Below are 22,398 nucleotides of genomic sequence, written 5' to 3'. Positions count from 1 at the left end.
ACAGACCTTATAGACTTACCAATAAGAAACAAAGTCAGATCGTCAAGATCCTACCTAAACCTACACTACCCAAATTGCAAAGGACTGAAATACAAAACAACTTACACAGCCAGCTTCTCCTACATAAGCACACAACTATGGAATGGGCTCCCAAAAGCTGTGAAAACAATCCACGACCACTTGAACTTCAGGAAATCACTAAAAACCTACTTCTTCAGAAAGGCATACCCCAACGACCCCACGTAACTCTCTTCATCTACTAACACAGCATGACTATGATCGAACAGGACATCACGCAATCTTCATCCATTCCGACCCTCCACTTATACCTCATACGATCACTATTCAACTTTATGTTTGTTATCCACCGACTGGGCAAATGCCTATGTAAGCCACATTGAGCCTGCAAATAGGTGGGAAAATGTGGGGTGCAAATGCAACAAATAAATAAATAAACTTTGTAAGTCGATGTACTTTGAAAATGAGTACCTATATCATTTGTCACTATGCAGAATTTCAAAGGAATATAGTTTTCTATGTAATGCTGTAAAGTTGTTATTTTTCAGGTTCATTTATTCCTTAAACTGCTCTCACAGAGTATATTATAAAGAGAATTATGACTTTACTTACTATACTAAAGTGGTGCTCATTGCAAACAATACATTGAATGATATTATAGTATATAAATCAACTAGATCTCATGATAGTGTCATTTGTGACATTGGTCCATACACAGGTACCTACCAGATGTTAGCAGGTACCCTTTCTAGAGGATTATTTACTTAAGCCTTAATGTTCACTCTAAAATGGGTCATAATTAAGAGGTGTGTTTTCTTAAATTGGATGCCAGGGATTTCTGTTTGGTGTCTCTCAAAAGGGTCTTCAAGACCAGCTCTAATGTAATCTGGGAAAATGTGGGATACAAATGTAACAAATAAATAAATAATCATTTTCTTTGCTAATGAGTTATGTAATACCCCATTATATGGGTTGTCACAAAATGCCTAGCCACCTGCCTGGGTCTACCCCTGCGGCCAATTAGAGGGTCTATCCCTAGCACAGCTCAGGTCCACCTGCACCTGCCGCTTGTGCTTTACACTAGCACCCACCAACTGGGTCACAGTTGCCTCTGGGCGAGTCTCCTGCTCTCAAATTATCCCCAGTGATTTCTAGGTTACTAGGGCTACACTCCCAGTGGTCCCACAGTTCCCAGAAAGCAATTACAGACCCAACACACAAACCACCAGAATTCTTTATCAGTCCAGACAGAAGAGGCAGTAAACTGAATAGTGTTTATTGTCTTAAAAATATTGAACAATGAACAAAAAAAGTGCAATTGGCAAACAATAAGAGGTAACTGAAATATGGATCAATTATAACACTATCTAAACATTTATTTACTTTCTAAAATGTAGCTGGGAAGATCAGGACCAAACCTCAGCAAAGAGATCCTACTCTCTTTTCCTCCTGACAAAGACAGGGGGAAAAATCCCAGTAAAATCCAAAATGAGCTCCTAGGCCAATCAGAGCCCAGAACAACAATCTTTGAAAGTATACTGCAGACTGCCTTTCCAAAAGGCTTAAACAAAGAAAAACAGCCTTGGCTCTGCAGCAGCTTTAAAACAAACATGTACCAGCTGCTGGCCAAGGTAGATAAACACACTTCAGGAAATCCCCAATACATTTTACAGGCTTAAAGCACACTGTTCTGTCACATGGGTATTAATAGAACTGTGGTGATAGGTAGGGCCCTAATTTTCCAGAGGCCCTGGGGGAGATAGGTCACTACCAGTAGGATGGAAAGAGATTGGGAGGCCTGCCAAGGGGAGGGGTTTGCAGAGAAGTTGCTGAGATAAAGTGATTCCCTAGAGTAAGTGACAGCAGGGTAGAGTTGAAAATTGATAAAAGGGATTGTAGTGGCGAACACAAGGTCTTTGGTTACCTATTCGCCTACGAGGACCTTTGGGAGTACTGGTGGATCCTGGAGTGCCGAATAAACTCGGGATGAACAAAGGAGTAGTTGCTGCCCCTATAAGTGGCAACTGAGAAGGAGTTAGAGCTTCAGGTGGATAAGGGGAGTCCAGCCTAACAGCAGGATCTAGAGCCGGGGAAGACTGCTCAAGGCCGGTGTGCATCGCTGGAAGACAGACAGCCTAAAGGGTCTGTGCCAGAGAGATTGGATTAATATCGAGAGTAACAGGTGCAGCCCTGGGATTATTCCTGGCCCAACATGATGGGTGGTAGACAGACAAAAGTATAAATATGTATATACCTGAACCACACAAAGAGGGAAGTGGAGCCACTGAGATGGATATTATAATTCAGGAGTTCTGAAGAGTTTAACTGCTGGTTGTAGAAGTTCCAGTAAAGTTATATTTAAATAAAACTAATGGAGTGAAGAGTGGTCTTTAGTGTTAGAGCAAGGATGCTTGCCCACAGACCGAGAAGGAAGTATCCCAATAAAGTTTCTCTTAAACACAATTTCCCAGATCTCTATTCTTGACCATTAACCCATTCTCAAGCTCAACTGCAGGTAATGACTGTGCATGTGGCAAGGACTTGTGCTTGTGGCCCAGGTCAGACTGAGTGTGTGGAACTGAGACGAGCTGGTGGGCCCTGAGACCCAGGTTTCAGTTATACCATCCATACACGTGCTTCTGCCCAAGATCCAGCCTCTAGAGATGTGCGCTTGTTAGTGTGGTTTAAAAATTTTAATGTGTGCTAAATAAATTTATCAGCATATATTTTAAAATTTCCATTAAAACAAATATCTGGAATAACTTTGTATCGTCAGCAAATTTAATTACCTCACTAGTTACTCCCATTTCTAGATCATTTATAAACATGTTAAAAAGCAGACGTCCCAGCACAGACCCCTGGGGAACCCCACTATCTACCCTTCTTCATTGAGAATACTAACCATTTAACCATACTCTCTGTTTTCTATCTTTTAACAAGTTTTTAATCCACAGTAGAAGACAACCTCCTATCCCATGACTCTCCAATTTCCTCTGGAGTCTTTCATGAGGTACTTTGTCAAATGCATTTTGAAAATCCAGATACACAATATCGACCGGCTCACCTTTATCCACATGTTTGTTCACCCCTTCAAAAAAATGTAATAGATTAGTGAGGCAAGATTTCCCTTCACTAAATCCATGTTGGGTTTGTCTCATTATTCTATGCTTATGTATGTGCTCTGTATGTGTGTTCTTTATAATAGTCTCTACCATTTTGCCCAACACCGACATCAGGCTCACTGGTCATTTAATTTCTTGGATCATCTCCAGAACCTTTTTAAAAAATCGGTGTTACATTGGCCACCCTCCAACCTTCTGGTACCGTGCTTGATTTTAAAGATAAATTACATTACTATCAATAATTCCTCAAGTGCATTTTGCAATTCTATCAGTACTCTGGGATGAATACCATCCAGTCCAGATGATTCGCTACTTTTCAATTTGTCAAATTACGCAATTACATCTTCAAGGTTTATAGAGATTTCATTCAGTTTCTCTGACTCGACAGCTTTGAATACCATTTCTGGCACCGGTATCTCTCCCAAAGACTGAAGCAAAGAATTAATTTAATCTCTCCGCAATGGCTTTGTCTTCCCTGAGTGCCCCTTTTACCCCTTGGTCATCTCGCTTTTAATATACCTAAAAAAAATTTACTATATGTTTTTGCCTCCAACGCACTCTTTTTTTTCAAAGTCCCTCTTTGCCTTTATTATAAGTACTTTGCATTTGACTTGCCATTCCTTATGCTGTTTCTTATTATTTTCAGTTGGATCCTTCTTCCATTTTCTGAAGGATTTGCTTTTAGCTCTAATAGCTTCCTTCACCTCACTTTTTATCCATGCTGTCATTTGGTCTTCCTTCCTCCTCTTTTAAAACATGGAATATATTTAACCTGGGCTTCTAGGATTGTATTCTTGAAAAGCATCCACGCCCGATGTAAATTTTTGACCTTTGCAGATGCTCTAAGTTTTCTTTTTCACGTTAGCATTTAACTTTTTTGAAAGTTAAATGCTAACATATTGGATTTCCTGTGTGTACTTACTCCAAAGCCGATATCAAATCTGATCATATTATGATCACTGTTATCAAGCAGCCCCAGCACTAATAGCTCATGCACCAGATCACGAGCTCCACTAAGGACTAGGTCTAGAATTTTTCATCCTCTTGTTGGCTGCTGTACTAGCTGCTCCACAAAGTAGTCCTTTATTTCGTCATGGAATTCTACCTCCCTAGGATGCCCAGATGTTACATTTACCCAGTCAATATCGGTGTAATTGAAATCACCCATTATTATTGTGTTCCCCAGTTTGTTAGCCTTCCTAATTTCTGATAACATTTCTACATCTGTCTGTTCATCCTGGCCAGGTGGGCGGTAGAACACTCCTATCACTATCCTTTTCCCCCTTACACATGGAATTTCAATCCATCATCTCATCCACACATTGAGACTCCGGAGCTCTACCTGTCTCTTTTGGTTCCTGCATGTGGAACAGGGAACACTTCAGAAAATGCTACCCTAGAGGTTCTAGATTTGAGCTTTTTACCTAAGAGCCTATATTTGGCTTCCAGAACCTCTGTCCCACATTCTCCTATGTCATTGGTACCCACATGTACCAAGACAGCTGGCTTCTCCCCAGCACTATCTAAAATCCTATCTAGGTGACGCGTGAGGCCCAACACCTTTGCACCAGGCAGGCAAGTGACCAGGCGATCCTCATGTCCACCAGCTATCTACATCCTAATAATTGAATCACCAACTACAACAGCCATTCTAACACTTCTCTCCTGGGTAGAAACTCCTGGAGACACATCCTCGGTGTGAGAGGATATTGCATCCCCTGATGGGCTGGTCCTGGCTACAGGATTACTTCCAGCTGCACCAGGGTAATGCTCTCCTTTTAGAAGACCTCCCTCCTCCAAGACAGGGGCTGCCATTCTGGAGGTGGGACTTCTTTACAATGTCCCTGTAGGCCTCCTCTATGTATGTATCTCTCTGTCTCCCTCTGCTCCTCCAAGTCTGTCACTCTAGCCTCAAGTAACAGACTTGTTCTCTGAGAGCTAGGAGCTCTTTGCATTGAGCACACACATCAAATATGCATATGTAGTATTATATCCAGTGCTTTTTTTGTGCCGGTACGCAACGGTACGGCGTACCGGCACCTTTTTTTTTTTTCCTCCCCCCGCCCCGTGAGTCCATGTCCCGCACGCAGTGCCAGCCCCCATTTCCGGCCGCTGCTGCTTCTCCTGTTGAGCAGCAGCGGCCGCTACACAAAGAAAAAGATTTTTTTAAAAACTTCAAACCTGGCTGAAACGCGGCACCCCGGCACTGTAGACAGCCATTAGGCATTGGCTGTTGCCCCGCAGCCGCTCCTCCTCTTGCCTCTACGTCACTGCGCTCCTCCGGGGTCTTCCTCCAGGGGCAGTGACGTAGAGGCAAGAGGAGGAGCGGCTGCGGGGCAACAGCCAATGCCTAATGGCTGTCTACAGTGCCGGGGTTGCCGCGTTTCAGCCAGGTTTCAAATTTTTTTTTAAATCTTCTTTTCTTTGTGTAGCGGCCGCTGCTGTTCAACTGGAGAAGCAGCAGCGGCCGGAAATAGGGGCTGGTGCCGCCTGCATCGCGATTTCGCGCCGTTCGCGGGAAACTTGGCAGGGAGAGGGAAACCAACAGAGGGAAGGATTGGAGAGAGAGGGGAAAAACAGATGGAAGGATGGGGAGAGAGAGGGAAAACAGATGGAAGGATTGGGGAGAGAGGGGAAAAACAGATGGAAGGATGGGGAGAGAGAGAAAGAGTGAAAACAACAGAGGGAAGGATTGGGAGAGAGAGGGAAAAACAGATGGAAGGATTGGGGAGAGAGGGGAAAACAGATGGAAGGATGGGGAGAGAGAGGGAAAACAGATGGAAGGATTGGGGAGAGAAGGGAAAAACAGATGGAAGGATGGGGAGAGAGAGAAAGAGTGAAAACAACAGGGAAGGATTGGGAGAGAGAGGGAAAAACAGATGGAAGGATTGGGGAGAGAGGGGAAAACAGATGGAAGGATGGGGAAAGAGAGAGGGAAAACAGATGGAAGGATGGGGAGAGAGAGAAAGAGTGAAAACAACAGAGGGAAGGATTGGGGAGAGAGAGGGGAAAACAGATGGAAGGATTGGGGAGAGAAGGGAAAAACAGATGGAAGGATGGGGAGAGAGATAAAGAGTGAAAACAACAGGGAAGGATTGGGAGAGAGAGGGAAAAACAGATGGAAGGATTGGGGAGAGAGGGGAAAACAGATGGAAGGATGGGGAAAGAGAGAGGGAAAACAGATGGAAGGATGGGGAAAGAGAGAGGGAAAACAGATGGAAGGATGGGGAGAGAGAGAAAGAGTGAAAACAACAGAGGGAAGGATTGGGGAGAGAGAGGGGAAAACAGATGGAAGGATGGGGAGAGAGAGGGAAAACAGATGGAAGGATGGGGAGAGAGAGGGAAAACAGATGGAAGGATTGGGAGAGAGAGGGAAAAACAGATGGAAGGATTGGGGAGAGAGGGGAAAACAGATGGAAGGATTGGGGAGAAAGAGAGGGAAAACGGAAGGATAGGGAGAGAAAGAGGGAAGACGCTGGATGGAAGAATGCAGAAAGAAATAGGGGAGACACTGGAAGGATGGGGAGAGAAAGCAGAGCTGCTGGATGGAAAAGGGGAATAGAGAAAGACTGGAGAATAAGAGGAAGGGCATGGGGAGAACAAGGGTGAGGAAAAGATGAAAAGCCACAGGTAGATGAAGGAAATTAAAGAATGGATAGTAAGAATGAATTAAATCTGGACAGAGAGAGAGCCTGAAAAATATTGAAGAAAGCAAAGAAAAAGGAGACAAAAATGACAAATGGCACAGAAGAGTTAAGCGAAAACAAAGGAAAGCAGAATCACAGACTGGGACCAATATGGAAAGAAAAACAGTCACCAGACAACAAAGGTAGAAAAAAATCATTTTATTTTCATTTTAGTGTTTGTAATATGTCCAATTTGAGAATTTACATTGGCTGTCTTATTTTGCACTGGGTATACTGGAGCTGTAAGAGCTTACAGAGATTATTTATAATGAAAAAAAATCACGTTATTTTTTTCTCCTATAGTACTATAATATTTTCAATGATGTCTGTTTATATGCGCCATGGCTGGTATAGGGGGTGTGGTTAATGTGGGTGTGGCTATCATAGGGGTGGATCCATATGTGGTGACCCCGCCCATAATGAGTACCGGCACCTTTTTTTCTACAAAAAAAGCACTGATTATATCATACCTTATGCTATGAGTTTTTCTTGTTGGGCAGACTGGATAGATGGTACATGTCTTTATCTTCCATTAACTACTATGTTACTATGTAAATGTGTGAAATGAGCTGAAAACAACACCCAAAAATTAGGAGGAGAAAAGCAAACCACAAATACCAGCTGTATCAGCCTCCTCTTTGCCATCCTCCATTCTGTACAAAGGCCTCCACTTAGTTAACAGAGGAGATGAACACTTTAAAAGGTTTTTGTCTCTTCCCTTTCCCTTCCTCTGATCCCTTCTATCCTCTCCTATGTTGTGCTACAATCTTCTATTGGGCTTGACCTAACCAATGTGAAGTCTTTTTCCACATCTGTCACATAATTGCTTTCCTTCTGCCTCAGCCCCTATACCTTCTCCCTTTCTGCCTCTACGTGCAGTGTTATAAGTTTCCTTCCAGCCACCTCCACATTCCTTCAGATACCATTATCTCTCTCCATTCTATCTAATCAAAATTTCACCCCACACAACTCCCATAACTGTGTAAACTCATAGTTACATGCCTACTTTACAGTCCATACAAGTTTCTAAACAGGCAAAATACAGCAAAACACTTTAACATGTTCTATGGTAGCCTGTTAGCAACGCTAACTGCACATTAAGGGACAGATTCTGTATAAGGCTCCTAAAAAATCCGTGCAGAAAACATTTCCGCCTAAGTGTATTCTATAAGTGGCACCTAGATTTAGGCACGGTTTATAGAATATGCTTAGTTGATATCCTAGCGCCTAAAACTACATGCCTCCATTTACACCAATGAGAATGTAGCATAACTCCCTTACGAACACTGGGCCATATTCTGTAACTACACGCATAAAGTTTGGAACACCCATGAAATGTCCATTTCCCTGCCCATCACCATGCCCTTTTTGAACTCTGCGTATTAGAATTTAGGCACAGTTCATTACAGAATACACTTAGCGAGCTGTGCGCTTAAATTCTAATCATTGCCAATTATTGCTTGTTAAGTGCTGTTATCAATGTTGATTATTTATTTATTAGGATTATTTTGTTAAACCAATTTAGTTATGGACATTGTTATGGAATACGCTTAGAGTTTGGTGTGGAACACTAGGCGCGATGTATAGAATCCGGGGGTAAGGACTTAACACCCTTTAGTAAAAGGGCCCCTAAAAATCAGTCCTTTTTACATTACAGGCTGAATTTGGATTTAGCTCTCTTTGTAGCTGCATATAGACTTACACTCAGTGAGAACAAAATATCTTGCATCATGTTTCTTTGGGGTCCTTTTACTAAGTTGCTGCAAAAAGTGGCCTTAGCTTGTGCTTACGTGTGTCATTCCCACACACGTAAGCACCCCGGATTCTGTGTAGAGTGCCTAGAGTTATTTGTGGTACTGCATATAAATCTAGGCATATTCTATAACTATATTAATAGATTAATTCTTTTAACAAGCGGTTAAGTGTTGTTAACAGCTCTTAACAAGCAATAATGAGTACTAATTTGCAAAAATTTGAATTTACGGTCGTACACTGCTGTGTATTCTGTAATGTACTGCGCCTAAATTCTAATGTGCACAGGCAAAAAGGGACATGGAAATGGGCATTTAGTGGGCATTCCAAAATCTACATGTATTGTTATAAAATATAGGCCAGTATGCGTAAATTTATGCACAGGGATTTACATCAGCTTTTTTGTTGGCATAAATGGACATGCACAGATTTACTAAAACCCCAAACTAGTGGGGTGTGGAAATGAAAAACTCGCTATTGTTGGGACAGTCACAGCTGAACTCCACAGTGTTCCACTCGAGTGGAACACTGTGGAGTTCAGCTGTGACTGTCCCAACAGTAGTCCTGTCACCAAGACCCTGAAGCAGCAGCAGCGTGAAACGCTGGCCACCGTCGGCTTGGGGCAAGGGGGTGAAGACAGCATGGCACAGCACTGGACCTCGCAGTATTGTCCATAGAAGAGTACCAACTTTAAGTGTCTGTACTTGCACTAAGCGTATTATAAATATAAATAAAAAATCATAGAAACACAAACATATCATTCGAATACCAGGAAGTTGACCGTTAGTGAAAGGTTTTTTGGCCGATGATGAAGGGAAGATTTTATGGATCTGGTTAGCTCTGGTAGATCTTGATTATCTAGGAGCTGTCTGAGGCCTTTTTCCTTCCTGCCTTGTGCTGCATGGTCCATGTACAGTGGGAGCAGCACTTTTCTATATACAACCCAACCAGGACATTTTCAGTGAGTGGAAATTGTTTGTATATTGTTTTCATGCATAGATTTACACACATGAACTACGCCTGTGTATTCTAAATACTGCATGTAGATTTACGTGTGGTAATTATAATACACAGGTGTAATTGCCTAACGTGCATTAATTTTAGGTGACATATATAGAATCGGGCCCCAAGGGGGTAAAATGGTTGATTTTGATATTTCCAGCATTAATGGCACAAGCTAAGTTTCCCATTAGCACATGGCCTTTAGTGCATGAGCACTTAGCACCTATTTTGTACGCAGTAAGGGCTCACACACTATCCAGCTTATAATCGAAAGACAAAAACACCTATATTGCGACCTAAATCGGGAGATAGGCGTTTATCTCCCAAAAACGAATAACACGGTATAATTGAAAGCCGAACTTGGACGTTTTCAACTGCACTCCATCGCGGAAACGTACAAAGTTGACAGGGGCGTGTTGGAAGCGTGGTGAAGGCGGGACTGGGGCATGGTTATCACCCGAACAGAGATGGGCGCCTTTCGCCGATAATGGAAAAAAAGTATGCGTTTGTAGCTAGAATTTAGGGCACTTTTCCTGGACCCTGTTTTTTCACGAATAAGGCCCCAAAAAGTGCCCTAAATGACCAGATTACCACCAGAGGGAATCGGGGATAACCTCCCCTGACTCCCCCAGTGGTCACTAACCCCCTCCCACCACAAAAAATGATGTTTCACAACTTTTTATTTTCACCCTCAAATGTCATACCCACCTCCCTGGCAGCAGTATGCAGGCCCCTGGAGCAGTTGTTAGGGAGTGCAGTGGACTTCAGGCAGGTGGACCCAGGCCCACCCCACCCCCTACCTGTTACAATTGTGCTGCTTAATGCTTAGTCGTCCAACCCCCCAATCCCACTGTACCCACATGTAGGTGCCCCCCTTCACCCCTTAGGGCTATAGTAATGGTGTAGACTTGTGGGCAGTGGGTTTTGAGGGGGATTTGGGGGGCTCAACACACAAGGGAAGGGTGCTATGCACCTGGGAGCTCTTTTACCTTTTTTTTTTGTTTTGTAAAAGTGCCCCCTAGGGTGGCCGGTTGGTGTCCTGGCATGTGAGGGGGACCAGTGCACTACGACTCCTGGCCCCTCCAATGAACAAATGCCTTGGATGTATTCGTTTTTGAGCTGGGTGCTTTCATTTTCCATTACCACTGAAAAACAAAAACGCCCAGCTCACAAATTGTCGAATAAAACATGGACGTCTATTTTTTTCGAAAATACGGTTCGGTCCGCCCCTTCACGGACCCGTTCTCGGAGATAAACGCCCATGGAGATAGACGTTTTCGTTCAATTATGCCCCTCCACGTAGCTTTGCTAACCGATTAATGCAGAATACTCCTACTCTCCACCCCGCCCCCTACATAAGCACATGGGTAGCATACACACATGGAAAAATTGCCACAGATGCCTGAGCAAGCCCCATGGTAAGCCCTTTTTTGCTGCGGTAAACACACTTTAGTGCTTACCACAGCTTAGTAAAAGGGTCCATTTATCTGATAATGCTGAAACTGCATAAGAAAAAAATGTTGTATAACATCATTCAAGATTTGCTTAATTTAATTAATGAAATTTAATTATCAGTCTAATATCAGCAAGTAAGGAACATGAAACATAATGCTTGCATTTAATTTTAAACCATATTTCATGTTGCTTTTTTACTGTAATAATTGTAAAATTTGCTTAATCCTAAGTACCTTGTATTCTTTTTTTGTAACTATTCATTCTTCTTTTTCTCCCGTTTTAAATCTAATTAAGTCAGATATTAATTTTTTTTTTCAAATGCCATGGAAATTTGTGTTCTCTTAGCATTTCCAGAGAAGTGAAGTATGTAACAGTAACATGGGAATGTCACAAGAATGATGCTTTGACAGGAAGTGAGAATATTTCATAACTGGATCCTAGCAACTCGGTTTCTGGCAGATGCTCTGTTCTGGTTTATATTAACTGACCTTGTGGGGAGGAGGGGGGAGTTAGAACTTCTAGCATACAATGTGAAGTTTATGAAAACTATTTTAGATGCTATCCTTATTCATGTCGCCAAGCATAAAGGTTTGGCAAGTCTGTTTTATCTTCTATGCCGAAGGTCGAAGTTTTATCAATACGGTATTTGAGCTATAGAAAGCATAAGACAATGCACTATTACATTTGTTATTTCAAATGCTTTGAAACTCCTATATTTTCATGACAGTAACAGTTGCTTATAATGCATAGTCATTATGGCCTTCCTACTATAATATGAAATATTCTATACTGAAGTAAATCTCTAGGACCATAGAGAAATATCAACTGAACTAACTCAACGATCGTATTTTGCAGCATGATAAACATCCTGCAGGAAGAATAACACGATACACCTCAGTTCTGAAAAATCATCCATCTGAAAATACTTATCTATGTGCATAGCATTTCTGTGTGCATCATTGCTTCAAAGTTACTGCTGAGCCTCTGACAAACTGTAGCCCTAGTACCCCTCTAGAAAAGGAAATTCAAAAGTATATAAGGGAAAATCTAATTCAAGATTTGCCTTTAGTTTAGTTCTTTGGATTTGGAAGAGACCAGTGGCTCTATACATCCAAGTAGTATGGAATTTATATTACACTTTTACAATGAACTTAGATACAGATATACTGTAGATAGATGTATGTATCAACAAATCTGTTTCAGTTAAGGATTGATGAAAATCGGTGCTCTTCTCTTTCACTGGGTCATTGAAGATATAAGGCTAGATTCTATATACGGCGCCTGAAAATTCTGCATGGAAAACTAGTATGCTTATGCGTATTTTTTAAAGCATGCCTATATTTTATAGAATAGGCTTAAATTTCCATGCAGTATATAGAATATGCCAAGCGCTTCTCCAAGTGATCAAATTTAGCCACAGCCATTTATGTCATGTTTTACTTGGCACCTAAATGGAGTGAAGGAGTGGCCTAGTGGTTAGAGTGGTGGACTTTGGTCCTGGGGAACTGGGTTCGATTCTCACTGCAGGCACAGGCAGCTCCTTGTGACTCTGAGCAAGTCACTTAACTCTCCATTGCCCTAGGTACAAATAAGTACCTGTATATAACACATAAGCCGCATTGAACCTGCTATGACTGGGAAAGCGCGGGGTACAAATGCACAGATCAGGTGTGTATAGATTTTACAAACATTCATACCCTGCCCGTGGCCATGCCCCCTTTTCAACTATGTGACGTATTATTTAGGCACACCATGTTACAGAATGCACTTAGTGAGCACTGCTTGTAAATCTTAATGCCAATTAGTGCTGATTTGCTTGTCAAAATCCAATTGACAGCACTGATTAGCATTGTGCAATTATTAAAAGACCCAGAGGAGGCAAAAAAAACCAAGCCTGTAGAGGTAACTTTAGAATTTTAGGACTCTCAGAAGGTATGGATGGCCAACATATGTGCCGATTTCTGGAATCGCATGTATCGTTGTTTGAATTGCAATTTATTAAAGATTTTGAAATTTAATATGCTCATCGCATTCCTTCTCAATGTCATCAACTTAATAAATACCATAGACCTGTTGTTAAACTTTTCAGATACAATCAGGTAATTGAAATTATGCAGAAGGCAAGACTTTGTGCTCCTATTAAGTACGAAGGTCATACACTACTTTTTATACCAGATCTCCATAAGAATACAGTGTGATTGAGGAAACAACTCGTTGCTTTCAGGCCTAGACTTACAGCAGTTAATGCACGGTTTGGTATTTTTAATCCAGCTCCTATGAGAGTAATGCTTCATAACCAAACAAAGGACTTTACCGACCTTGATTCACTTGCAGCACTTATTAAAGAAAAGTTTCCAACTCCCATAGATACTACCTGACATAATTGTCACAGATGCTTATGATGTACTACTTTAATGCTGCGAATGCTTCTGCGTTTAATGATTACTCATTATTATAGACTGGTACAACCTATGTTTTCTTTTATTTTTCTGTATGATTTAACTTTCAGTGTTATAACTCTACAATGATGTATTGCTGAATGTTGTTTTGGCTTTTCTCATAATATATTACCTTGCTGATATTGTGAGCTTTATTTATGCGTTTGTTCAAAATCATTAACTCTCAATTCTTAGCGTTTTCAGTAAAGCTTTATAAATTGTTATAGATAAAGTTATAGCAATGTATTTCAGTAATAAGGGTGCATTTGTTTCAACTAATCTGCTTTCTTAATGATTAATGAATGCTCATGATTGACAAATGTTTACCATTTTTTGTTACTATAGTAATTAATTCCGCCATTGCAACATTTTCACTGCCTTTTGGTGGATCTCATTGACCCATTATTGCAATTCATGTGTGAGTTCAAACATATGAATGTAAGGTGTTTCACATATATTTTGATGTTTAGATTGTGAGCCCACTAGGGACAGAGAAAGTACTTGTATATAAGGGAAAGGGAAATGGGACTTGATATACCTCCTTTCTGAGGTTTTTGCAACTACATTCAAAACGGTTTATATATATTCAGGTACTTATTTTGTACCAGGGGCAATGGAGGGTTAAGTGATTTGCCCAGAGTCACAAGGAGCTGCAGTGGGAATTAAACCCAGTTCCCCAGGATCAAAGTCCACTGCTCTAACCACTAGGCTACTTGTAAACTGTTTTGGTTGAACCATAGAAAAGCAGTATATCAAATGCTTTAACCTTAACGTTCTCATTGAATCATTTTTCATTATAGCAGCACTGTTTTTGTCAGTTAAAATCACAGTATTAGAAATGTTAATATACTTCTTTTCTCGTGCCATTCAAATGGGTTTCTCTTAATTTCAAAGGAGTGTATAATCAAATTAAAGGGAAAAAGATCTTAACATTTTAAAATTCGCCTGACATTGTATTACTGCAGGAAACTCACTGAAATAATTTTAAGTCTATTAAATCATCAACTAAATGGTCCCTCCCTGTAGTTTACACTGCTGCAATGGGTAAAAAGAATGGTGTTGTCATTATAATATGAAAGAGTCCTGATATAACTGATGTCACAATCCAACGACATATATGGTAGATGGATAATGGTTTCATTAACTGTTAATTCACAAAAGTTAGGGGCCCTTTTACTAAGACATGGTAGGGCTAATGCCTGGGTAGTACACACTAAATTGACACTACCACCGGGATAGCCTGGGCATCCTACAGTAGTTTCAGATTTAGTGTGTGCTGTTTCACGTGATAGACAATAATTTCTATTTTCTACCATGGTGAGCATTCCTGGCAGTAATCAGCAGCACAGCCACCTTACCACATGCAGTCTAATTACCACAGGAGTAGCATGTGAGCCCTTACCACCAAGTAAATAAGCCTACTTGTTAACAGATCTTCTCAAACTTATCTAAATTTACATCTTCCCAACTGTAAAGGAATCAAGTACAAAACATATTATGCATCCAGTTTCCCCGTTATAGGCAGCAAGCTCTGGAACACCTTACCAAGATCGATTCGAACAGTCAGTGGCCTTTTATCTTTCCGGAAGCTGCTGAAAACTCACCTTTTTAAGCAAGCCTACACATATGATGGGACTTAAATTAGATATTCATGTGTGATACCTGGATCTACTACTTATCAGAACTTAAAATATGTTTTTTATCCTTCTGAATTCATCCCTCTTCGAAACATTATTATACATTCTTCCTTACTCACAATACAGTACCCCAACTTTCACCCTCTCCCTGTTCCCTGCCTCTATTACCTTTCTCCCTTATCCTTTTTATTGTTCACCTTTTTATATACTATGTTTAGATGTTTTATTCATTTTCTTTTATCTTGTAAATTAGCTATAGTATGTAAGCCGCATTGAGCCTGCTGACAAGTGGGAAAGCGCAGGTTATAAATGTTACAATACAATAAATAGTGGCGTTAAGGACTCAGGCAGTAAATAGTCGCATGCTACTTTTAATATTAATGCAAGGCCATTTACTGCCCCATTAAAAAAAAGGCCTTTTTACCCACTGCAGTAAAAAGTGCTGAGCGCACGCTCATTTCATGCGTCCAAATTAGTGCAGGCCACTTTTTACTGCAGCTTAGCAAAAGGGCCCCTTAATTGTTATGAATATATATGCTCACTATAATAAACTTGGGTTCAAAATAATTTATCTTTTTTTATATATACACTTTAAAATGCTATAAATATTATAAAGTGTTTTAAATGTGCTTGGACCTTACCGTTAACACCCATTATATCCCCAAGAGGAATATGTGGTGGTGTCACAATGGAACCATCATTGCACATACGATGTTCCGCCTCCTAATATTTGTGTATGTACATACAGCTGAGCCCAAGTAGATCTTTATCACCAGTGTATGCATATGTCTATAATAAATATGTATAGGTCATAAACTACTCACATTAAATACTGTTAGGCTTGAGCTCAAACCTCCGCCCATACATTATGGTGCATTCCATATTACCATCCGATACATAGATAATAGAACATACAATACAACATTTGTTTGAAGGGAGCAGTTATTGTGATGGCAAGATTGGAATGGATGAATGATATGTGATTTTAATGAAGCACAAGCACGAGCACAATATACCCCAAGGGAAGTGAAATAACTATGAATATATGTGTATATCGCATTGCGGGTTGGTTTATGTAAGACATGTGGGGGAAGTGAGATCAGTGTGTCATGAATTAACATATACCTTCTTTAGGTTCAAACAAATGTGTATTGTATGTTCTATTATCTATGTATCGGATGGTAATATGGAATGCACCATAATGTATGGGCGGAGGTTTGAGCTCAAGCCTAACAGTATTTAATGTGAGTAATTTATGACCTATACATATTTATTATAGATATATGCATACACTGGTGATAAAGATCTACTTGGGCTCAGCTGTATGTACATACACAAATATTAGGAGGCGGAACATCGTATGTGCAATGATGGTTCCATTGTGACACCACCACATATTCCTCTTGGGGATATAATGGGTGTAAACGGTATGGTCTGAGCACATTTAAAACACTTTATAATATTTATAGCATTTTAAAGTACATATAAAAAAAGATAAATTATTTTGAACCCAAGTTTATTATAGTGAGTTTATGGTTTAACTTGGTTTGTTGGATTTGTTCTTCCTGATTTTTTGTAATTTATATGAATATATTATATGAATATATATATGCTGCCAACTTAGATCAACCTGCATATTTTTAATGATATAGCTAATCAATTTCGCTGCTGACTCTCCTTGTATTTTAGGAGGTGACTTTGATTATGAACCCTGATGTTGATAGATGTTCTAACGTACCATATAGGAAATCTAAGTCATGGCATGCTTTACAGGATATAATTTCACAATTTAATTTGATTGACCCTTGGAGACTGGTGTATAATACAGAACAAAACTATGCCTTTTTTTCACTTCCTCATCTATCATAGTGAAGGATAGATTTTTTTTCTTAATACGTGGTTTGCTGTTCAAAAATATCAAATTCATATATTGGTGAAATATCAATATTGGATCATGTAGCCATTATCCTGCAATTAGATGGTATATCTAAAAATAAGAAGAAAAATCAATGGAGATTTAACTCTGACTTACTGGAAGAACTTGGCTTTAAAAACTGTATAACTGATGCTATCAAAGAGTTAAATGAAGAGTTCTTTTAATTTAATAAGCCTACATTCACTGCTTGGCCTTGTTTATAGGACTGTATTAAAACATATATCAGAGGAATAATTATCTCCTGTGCTGCTAAAGTGCACAAAAAGAATATGTTGGAGGAGTAGCCAAGTGGTTAATGCAGCGGACTTTGATCCTGGGAAACTGGGTTCAATTCCCACTGCACCTCCTCCTAACTCTGGGCAAGTCACTTAACCCTCCATTGCCCCAGGTGCAAATAAGTACCTGTATATACTAACCAGCTTATAATTGAACGAGAAAAACGCCCAAGTTCCGACCTAAATCGGGAGATGGACGTTTATCTCACAAAAACGAATAAAGCGGTATAATCGAAAGCCGATTTTTGGGCGTTTTCAACTGCACTCCGTCGCGGATGCGGACAAAGTTTATGGGGGCGTGTCAGAGGTGTGGCGAAGGCGGAACTGGGGCGTGGTTATCTGCCGAACAAAGATGGGCGCATTTCAGCGATAATGGGAAGAAAGTATGCGTTTTTAGCTAGAATTTAGGACACTTTTCCTGGACCCTGTTTTTTCACGAATAAGGCCCAAAATAGTGCCCTAAATGACCAGATGACCACTGGAGGGAATCGGGGATGACCTCCCCTGACTCCCCCAGTGGTACCTAACCCCCTCCCACCACAAAAAAATGATGTTTCACACATTTTTATTTTCACCCTCAAATGTCATACCCAGCTCCCTGGCAGCAGTATGCAGGTCACTGGAGGAGTTGTTAGGGGGTGCAGTGGACTTCAGGCAGGTGGACCCAGGCCCATCCCCCCCTACCTGTTACAATTGTGCTGCTTAATGCTTATTAGTCGCCCAACCCCCCCAAACCCACTGTACCCACATGTAGGTGCCCCCCTTCACCCCTTAGGGCTATAGTAATGGTGTAGACTTGTGGGCAGTGGGTTTTGAGGGGGATTTGGGGGGCTCAACACACAAGGGAAGGGTGCTATGCACCTGGGAGCTCTTTGACCTTTTTTTTTGTTTTTGTAAAAGTGCCCCCTAGGGTGCCCGGTTGATGTCCTGGCATGTGAGGGGGACCAGTGCACTACGAATCCTGGCCCCTCCCACGAATAAATGTCTTGGATTTATTCGTTTTTGAGCTGGGCGCTTTCATTTTCTATTATCGCTGAAAAACAAAAACGCCCAGCTCACACATTGTTGAATAAAACATGGGCGTCTATTTTTTTCGAAAATACGGTTCGGTCCGCCCCTTCACTGACCCGTTCTCGGAGATAAACGCCCATGGAGATAGGCGTTTTCGTTCAATTATGCCCCTCTATGTAAACCACTTTGACTGTAGTTGCAAAAACCACAGAAAGGCGGTATATCAAGTCCCATTTCTCTTTCCCCATTACGGCTACTAGTACAAGATATTAAACTTAAAGAACATCAAGACAACCCTTTTAATATTACCTTGCTTGAGGAATTACAGAAACTTTGAAACATGTAAAGGAGGAGATTCTATATATTGTGCCTAAAAATTCACCACTGAAATCAGTTCCGACTAAGCATATTCTATAATTGATGCCTAGATTTAGACACTGATTATAGAATATACTTAGTTTGTATTTCAGCGTCTAAATCTAAGAGCATCCATTTACACCAGCTTGGCCTAAATCCCTACACGTACATTTAGGCGCACTAGGACATATTCTATAACTAGGCATGTAAATGTTGTAATGCCCACGAAATGTCTATTTCCCTGCCCATAACCATGCCCCTTTGTGCCTGCATGCGTTAGAAGTTCAGCACACATCATTATAGAATACGCTTAGCGAGTTGTGCTTCTAAATTATAATCAGTTTCAATTAATGCTCATTATTGCTTGTTAAATGCTGTTATCAGCGCTCATTAGCTTGTTAAGTTATGCACATTGTTATAGAATCCGTGCCGATTTTGGAGCAGATTTCTAGGCGCACGATATAGAATCCGGGGGAAAATGTTTTACTAAGCAGGAATGTTGCAAATTCTGTATTTTATGCAAGCTGCTAACTACTATTCTGAAAGTAATAAAAGTGGACATCTTGTAGCTATGTATTTGAAGAGCAAATCGGATAGAACTAGCATCACTACTATTAAAGATGAATCAGGTACTACACTGGTTCATGACTCGGACATATTACATTGTTTTAAAACCTTTTATCAACAGCTTTACTCCTCAGAGTATGACATTAATACAGAGAATATGGCCTCCTTAGATCTTTGTACTCATCTGGTTCTAACCTCTGAAGATAATAAAAAATTAAGGGGCCCTTTTACTAAAAAGTGTAAGCGTCTATGTACACCCAGCGCATGCCAAAATGGAGTTACCGCCCGGCTACCGTGTAGCCCTTGCGGTAATTCCATTTTTGGCATGCATCCGCTATGCGTGCCCAAAAAATATTTTTATTTTCTGGTGTACATCAGCTATGCGCACCAACAGGCTTATTTTCCAAAGAGAAGGGTGCCCATCTTTCAACACAAATCGGGAGATGGGCGTCCTTCTCCCAGGGTCACTCAAATCAGCATAATCGAAAGCCGATTTTGGGTGCCCTCAACTGCTTTCCATCGCGGGGATGACCAAAGTTCCCGGAGGCGTGTCAGAAGCATAGTGAAAGCGGGACTGGGGCGTGCTTAACACATGGGCATCCTCGGCCGATAACGGAAAAAAGAAGGGCGTCCCTGACGAGCACTTGGCTGACTTTACTTGGTCCATTTTTTCTTGCGACCAAGCCTCAAAAAGGTGCCCGAACTGTCCAAATGACCACCAGAGGTAATCGTGGATGACCTCCCCTTACTCCCCCAGTGGTCACTAACCCCCTCCCACCTCAAAAAAATATTTTAAAAATATTTTTCCAGCCTCTATGCCAGCCTCAAATATCATACCCAGCTCCATGACAGCAGTATGCAGGTCCCAGGAGCAGTTTTAGTGGGTGCAGTGCACTTCAGGCAGGCGGACCCAGGCCCATCCCCCCTACCTGTTACACTTGTGGTGCTAAATGTGAGCCCTTCAAAACCCACCAGAAACCCACTGTACCCACATTTAGATGCCCCCTTCACCCCTTAGGGCTATGGTAGTGGTGTACAGTTGTGGGGAGTGGGTTTTGGGGGGGGCTCAGCACCCAAGGTAAGGGAGCTATGCACCTGGGAGCAATTTTTGAAGTCCACTGCAGTGCCCCCTAGAGTGCCCGGTTGGTGTCCTGGCATGTGAGGGGGACCAGTGCACTACGAATGCTGGCTCTTCCGACAACCAAATGGCTTGGAATTGGTCATTTCTGAGATGGGCATCCTCGGTTTCCATTATCGCTGAAAACCGGGGATGACCATCTCTAAGGTTGACCTAAATGTTAAGATTTGGACGTCCCCAACCGTATTATCGAAACGAAAGATGGACGCCCATCTTGTTTTGATAATAAAGGTTTCCCCACCCCTTCCCGAGGACATCCTGCGAGGACACCCTCAGGAAAACTTGGGTGCCCCATTTGATTATGCCCCTCCAAGTGGCATTTGGTGCACGTAGATCATTACCATCCGGTTACCACTTGAGACTTTACCGCTAGATCAATGGCTGGCGGTAAGGTCTAAGACCCAAAATGGATGCACGGCAATTTTCATTTTGGCGCATGTCCATTTTCGGCAAACATTTTAAAAAAGACATTTTTTGCAGGTGCACTGAAAAATGATTCTACGTGCTCCCAAAGCAGGCGTCTACACTACCGCAGGCCATTTTTAAGCACACCTTAGTAAAAGGACCCCTAATGGATTATTTTACTAAGCTGCAGTAAAAGGGGTGCCTGCGTTAGTGTCAGCGCGTGTTTTTGATGCACGCTGAGGCCCCCTTTTACTGCAGTGGGTAAAAGGCTGTCTTCCCCCCCAAAAAAAGAAAGGTCATGCGGTAAGTCAACCACTTACCACGTGGCCATTTTGAGGAGGAGCACTTACTGCCACCCATGAGGTGGTAGTAAGGGCTCTCATGCTAACCCAGTTATTTTCTGTTCTTTGCTTGCTGGAGAGGTAGCACTGCTGCTGACTTGAATTAGATGTTAATTCAGGTGTAAGGTAGTAGAATATTTGCAAAGGTTACTAAGGGCAATCTGAATACTGGGTTAGCTTCAAAGGGTTTGAAGCAGTCTCATTAGAATCCAAGTTATATAGAGATCACACTTAACTTTCTTTCTGAGATGCTCTGAAAGAAGAGGACATTTCTCTGGATAAGTGACATTATTTTGCTCTGTGCTTGGTATTGGGTTTAAAAGAGAAATTGTAGAATATTGACAAATTACAGATAGAATTAGAAAAAAAAGAAGCAAATTGTACTAGCGAGTCTCCATCCCCTTTTCCCCATAGTTTTAAAACTTGAATTTTCTGCCACAACATTAACAGGTAGACTTTAGAAGGCACAGCATGGCCAAGTTCAGTCCTCATTCCCACCAACCGTCCCTAGCTCCCACCCAGCCCTAGTTCAATTCTTCATTTATAGTCAATGATTCTAATTAGAACAAGAGGAGAGTTTTCATTAGAGTTTTCATTACATTTAATTAGTTTTTGAGAAGCAAACACTAAATACATTACATATTACAACATATAATCTTAAGGCTCTTTATATTCATCTGATTTTCCTAGTACCTTAAAAAGTTTTAATTACATAACTCTATAGTACTAAGATGCAGACAGAATTCCAGCAGTGAGAGGAGTGCTATCCAGTCTTTTGCACTGAGTGTCACATGTATGATTATCTCCCATTTGGAGAGAGGTTATATGTGTGTGCTCGATGCAAGGAGCTTCTAGCTCTCAGAGAATGAGTATGTTCTCTTGATGCTAGAGTAGTAAACTTGGACTAGCTATGGGAGACAAAGAGGTACATAGAGGAGGCCTACAGGGACGTTGTAGAGAAGTGGATTTCTATACTTCCCCTTGGTCTACCTGGGCCTGCTGCCCATCTTTGTCTCCCTTACCTCTCCCTTCTTATCCTGTTCTTCTGCTCTAAATTTTGAAATGTAACTGTAACTACCTATTTTATTGTTCATTGTAAGCCGCTTTGGGGCTGCAAAATGTGGCAAAAGGCGGGGTAGAAATGAAAATAAATAAATAAATAAATAAAATAAATAAATAAGTCCCACCTCTAGTCTGGCAGCCCCTGTTCTGCCTTGGAGGAGGGAGGTCTTCAAAAAAGGAGAGCATTAACCTGGTG

The 22,398-nt window shown here is 41.2% G+C and overlaps 1 protein-coding gene and 1 long non-coding RNA gene across 2 annotated transcripts in view; one reads left to right on the top strand and one right to left on the bottom strand.

Moving 5' to 3' along the window:
- The window catches only part of ARHGAP15 (Rho GTPase activating protein 15), an 816,107-nt gene that overhangs the window by 385,198 nt on the left and 408,511 nt on the right, over positions 1 to 22,398 (top strand). The window lies entirely within an intron of this gene.
- On the bottom strand, positions 8,727 to 18,745 carry LOC115473930. The gene is made up of 3 exons (XR_003942781.1): positions 18,734 to 18,745; positions 14,179 to 14,182; positions 8,727 to 8,818 (listed from the first exon to the last, which is right to left on the bottom strand). It is a non-coding gene; the product is annotated as an uncharacterized LOC115473930 (long non-coding RNA).

This window comes from Microcaecilia unicolor, chromosome 7 (genome assembly GCF_901765095.1).
Source record: "Microcaecilia unicolor chromosome 7, aMicUni1.1, whole genome shotgun sequence".
NCBI classification, from domain to species: domain Eukaryota; kingdom Metazoa; phylum Chordata; class Amphibia; order Gymnophiona; family Siphonopidae; genus Microcaecilia; species Microcaecilia unicolor.
This window is presented reverse-complemented; position numbering and strand designations above follow the sequence as displayed.